General features: G+C 40.3%; 1 protein-coding gene across 4 annotated transcripts in view; it reads left to right on the top strand.

Annotated features, from left to right (window-relative positions):
- The window catches only part of l1cama (L1 cell adhesion molecule, paralog a), a 51075-nt gene that overhangs the window by 3171 nt on the left and 43061 nt on the right, over window positions 1–4843 (top strand). For 3 of the 4 annotated variants that reach the window (XM_019877304.1, XM_019877300.1, XM_019877303.1), the window contains exons 2-3: window positions 3619–3664; window positions 4552–4614. The exons of the other annotated variant lie outside the window; for it this stretch is intronic. The gene's annotated coding sequence lies outside the window, so the exon portion shown is untranslated. The remainder of the gene's footprint in view (window positions 1–3618; window positions 3665–4551; window positions 4615–4843) is intronic. 4 annotated transcript variants of the gene reach the window in all.

The raw sequence follows: 4843 nt of genomic DNA, 5'->3' as shown, positions 1-4843 counted from the left end.
GGGGGGGGGGGGGGGGGGGGGGGTTGACGTCCTGTCGGGGGCTTTACAAGAGAATACATTGTGGTGATTTAGGGAGCCCGAGGTCAGGTGGACTGACAAGCTGTCGCCTGACAAAGATTATAGGCGAGCTTTGAGGAGGAGGGAAGGAGGCCTGCAAATGAGGAGAATTGAATTGGCAGTGAGGGGAGGAAAGCAGAGTGCGAGATGGAAAAGATTGATTGGAAAGTGAGGGCGAGCATGACAGCAAGCTCAGAGTTGGCCGTAAGTCGCAGCCATCTTGTTGTACCATCCCCCCCAGCCACAACCACAAGCCAGTACACGGACACAAATTTGCCATGCAATGGTGTCTTGCGAAACAACTAACCCAACTTACAAGTCTTTGCTTTGAATTTGGAGCAAATAAATGCGGCTACAAAAGCTTTAGTTTACTGTCACACTAAACATCGAATATCACTTGTATTTGAAAAAATCACATCGCTTTGCCTTGAAGTCCATTTACTTTAATGCTAACAAAAGGCAATCGATAGGCTAACATAGTAGCATCGTTGTCTGTGTTTGAACCCTTTCAGCATCCGACATTGAAACACAAACTGCAGAATGAAACACCTTACCTGTCTGGAGGAAGTACATCTGAGTGCACGATGAAAAAGTATGAGAAAAATTACAACAATTCGTAATTATGTGATTGAACTCAAAATATTACCCAATGCAAAAGTTGTACAAAAGAATCAGCCTAATGTTACTGAAAATCCTAACTATAAAAAAAGAAATGTCGTTTGAGGGATAAGAATGTGTAGCAAATCTAAATTAAAATGAAAAGATGAGAATCAAACATGGGTGCCATTTTGACTTTCAGATGCCAAAGGCCTGGACATAAACTCCATGTTATGACCTTTTTGCTGGCCTGTTTTATTTTTGTCTCTGTGACAAAAGTGTCTTTGTGTGAGTGGCAGAAAATCCCCGGCAGTGTATCTTCATCAGCAGCACTATGAAAGACGCGTTATTGCCGCCATCACTGAGGAGAATGGTCCACTAAATTGAGCTTCTGTTTGCTGCATTTCCTGAAAGACTTCGTGAAAAAGGCCGTTGATGCCAAACAGCCCTGTGTTAGGAGCCTCCACTTTTGCATGTACCAACAGCATCACATTTTTAGTTTCAAGTAACAATTGGCAACATTGGTTTGGCACAACGTCAACAACCCCATGTACTACTTTATGGGGTTGTTGTCCGCGTTATACTGCCCCCAGGTGGCCAAGGTGTGCACATCAGAAGGAGAAGCACAATGTCCGTTGAACTGAAGCAAAAATGTAGCAAAAACTGTTTTATTCTTGATATTATCTTCAACTTTGTCATGCCCTTACATTTTTAATCAAGTGAAATATAAATGACTGCTATTTCTTTGGATAAAATACACATTACTATGACTTTTTCTTCTCAATTAAACAGAGAACCGACGAAGCTTAATCAACGTCTGATGTAGTTGATGTGCGTTTTTGGTAGTGATTCATGAAGTTAGATGTCAGAGTGGTTGCGTCTCTTTCAGTTACAAAGCACACCATTGTTTTTATCTTGATTTTTATCAACAACACACAGAGCTCGAAACGGGCATGGGGGGGATACAACAAGTTTCACATGCGCACCAGAAAGTTTCCTCGTGATCACCCAGAAAATTGTGTGTTGTGTCCCTTGTGGGGTTAGGCATTGAATGCAAATCCAATAATTTGTCGATGTCCCTCCATGATTGTTGCTTCAGAGGCCGTCTCTGCACTCAGCATTACAGCAGACTGGTGGGTTGCCAGGTTGGCGCGCCACATGAAAAAAAGTACATTTTCTTGGCAGATTTTCAAATAAAAACAGACAAGACGTGTCCAGAATATCCATCGTAAGTTAATGTGACAAGGGAAAACGCCCAAAAGACTGAATACGTTTGTGCCAGCCCTAGCGAGTCTCTCAGTGTGGTCGTAGTTGAAGATGAGGCCCACTCATCTTGTTTCGTGTTGCTGCTGCTTTTATTCTGGTTGGTTGCTACTTTTTGTTTTTTGTTCCATTATGGCTGGTTGCCTGGATAGAAAAGTTATCTGGCAGCTTTTGTGAACAAATGACTTTGATTCGGATTGTCTATGACCATTTGTGTCAAATGGTATTTGGTGACTCTCAAGAGCAGTGGTTCTTAACCTTGTTAGAGGTACCGAACCCAACCAGTTCATATGCACGTTCACAGAACCCTTCATTAGTGAAAAATAAACATTGGATTTCTTACAAATTCAAGACATTGAAAAAACACATTTATTAAAAACAGAAAAAAGTTTAAAAAATTACATGGCCTAAGTATATATTTTTTTAAATCGTATGTGACAGTCACACGGTGACTACTGAGCGAACTAAATTTCCCGCAGCACTGATTGGACAAGCAATGTAATATGATCATCTGCAGCCAGTGATGGCCAAGCGGGCGTGTCATAACTATTTGACATGTTGAGTCGGGTGTGTCTTAACCTCCATGGCAGAGGCCCCGTCGAATCCCTGAGACAGATTCACCAAACCCCTAGGGTTTGGTCGAACCCAGGTTCAGAACCACAGCAATAGAGGTTTTCAATTGGCAATGTGTGTTGTGTTTCAGCAGTCATTAATAAATTAATCTTACATTTTGTTTGTATTCAGTGACTTTTTTTTTTTTACAGTTAATATAAAACATCAAGTTTAATTACTCATCAAGATTCTGACAGGTGTTTACGAGACTCATAATTCTGACTTACTTTTTGTTCAATTAGCAGCAGCGTTATCTTCACTTATATTTTGTAAAGAACGGTGAAGGAATCCCACTCCCAACTTTGATGACATTGCTCAAACTATTCATTAATGCGCTGCGGTAATGTTGGTTTTCTGATGTATTGATTTGTTGCTGCATTTTTAATGAGCCTTGGAGTGGGAGCAGGGGGAGTTTGGCACAGTTGTTTGGCTTTTAAGCGCCATCGCAATGTTCACATAGAATGTTTCCATGCTGCCTTTTTCAAAATAATCACCTTGACAGTCGGGATATAGTAAGCACAAACATACAGGAAATGTTTCTCCAGTAATAAGAGAACAAGAGCCACTCTGGTATTACAGTAATAAGCAACTGTAACAAAAAAGAACATTTCAGACATAATGCACATACCGTGGTACAGAGACTCATTACACAGTGTAACGATTCAGTGACATTGACATTTAAAAAAAAAAAAAGTGGATTAAAAAAAAAAATCCAGACTTTCCATGCCAGTGCAAAAGATTACTCAAAAATGTGCAGTTGCAGAACAAATGCATACAAATGAATATTTTGCAATACTGCAAGGATAAGGTCACAATATTGCAATTAGAAAACTCACAACCTAACACCCCCAATGAAAAACAACATTATCATGTAGAGTACATTGAAAAGTTAAAATGGAAAACATCATTTTCTAATCCTTTATGGATAGAAAATAAATAATTCAAATGACTAAATCAGAACAAAAGAAAAAAATTCTTTTCACTTGATACTTTTTAAAAAAAATTCTCGTACAGCATTACAATTTAATTTTGAGCAACATTATTCCCATAACTTCCTCACAACTGTTTTTTTTTTTTTTCCCCCTCCAGTGTGGCAAAATTTGACTTTGTCGAGAGACACCTCCGACCATTACAGGTAAAGTACTTTTATTAATCTTATATATTTGTGTAAACCTACGGCCGCAGTTGCTGGCCATGCTTGTTTATTTGTCATGTTTACATGACTTAAGTGCACTGATTTTGTTCTCTTCCAGCACGTCATTTCTGTAAGTGAGGTGCGACACACATTAGCTGGCTTGGCGTCCTCATGTGCGCTTTCTACGTTGCGCTGCGTCAGGCCTCATACGTTCATTAGGCTCGGATTACAGACAGTGGGAGGAGATCAGGCTTTTAGTGGGTTGTAATCCGCATACGCGGCCCTAATTTAATCTCACCTCCCGTGCCAACCCATTACACACTACGCCCACTGCATACGGGATGCTCCCACATGAGACAAAGATGTTGGAGCAGGAGTCGGCTCCGGAGAAAGAAATGTCAAGATGCAAGGAAATGGCAGGGAGAATGAAGCGCCTCAGGAGAAGATTTCAAGTAGAAGGGTTGAATGTGTTGATTTGATGTCACGGATACGCTGAGTGAAATCCAACACAAAAGTGGCATTGAAAAGGATAATGCTGAATTTTATTGATGCTCCCTGACTGGTATTAACAATAGCGACTGGCCTATAAAGTGAGCTTGATTCACCAATCACGAGACGAAGGAGATGTGATTTTTTTGTATTTTTCAATGGGCGGGGTCAATATTATATTGTGATGATGAAAGGGACAGTAAATTTTTTACCTGAATGAACTCTTGTTCAAAATACATGCGCAGTAGTTCTTTTTCGGTATTAGAGCATTTGAGAGCTGATTGGGCTCAATTTTGCGTTTTGGTGTTCGGCGGCATGTGAACTTCCTGTCACTGCTGTCTGCTAGAATTACCCAAGGTTGGCGTGAATGATTTATGAAGAATTGTCCTATTCCGCAGGACAACTTCTTAGAATACGCTTGAAAAGGGTGGACATCTCATCGTACCTCAGCAGCTTTCAAGGTAAGTTTGCTAACATTGATTGCGAGTTTACTCCCTGCTCATCATGCAAATGCTGCATTGACTTGATGGGCTTTCTGGTCATTGGCTAGAAATACATGCTGTGCTTCTTTGTTGTCTCTAGCTTGATCTTCATATGCTGCAATACTATTGCAGTGACTTCTATAATAATGATAATAATTACTGTATATATACCTGTGTGTGTGTGTGTGTGTGTGTGTGTGTGTGTATA

This window comes from Hippocampus comes, unplaced genomic scaffold (genome assembly GCF_001891065.2).
Source record: "Hippocampus comes isolate QL1 unplaced genomic scaffold, H_comes_QL1_v1.1 scaffold167, whole genome shotgun sequence".
In the NCBI taxonomy this organism is placed as follows: Eukaryota; Metazoa; Chordata; class Actinopteri; order Syngnathiformes; family Syngnathidae; genus Hippocampus; species Hippocampus comes.
The sequence above is the reverse complement of the archived record's forward strand: the minus strand, read 5'-3'. Positions and strand labels throughout refer to the sequence as shown.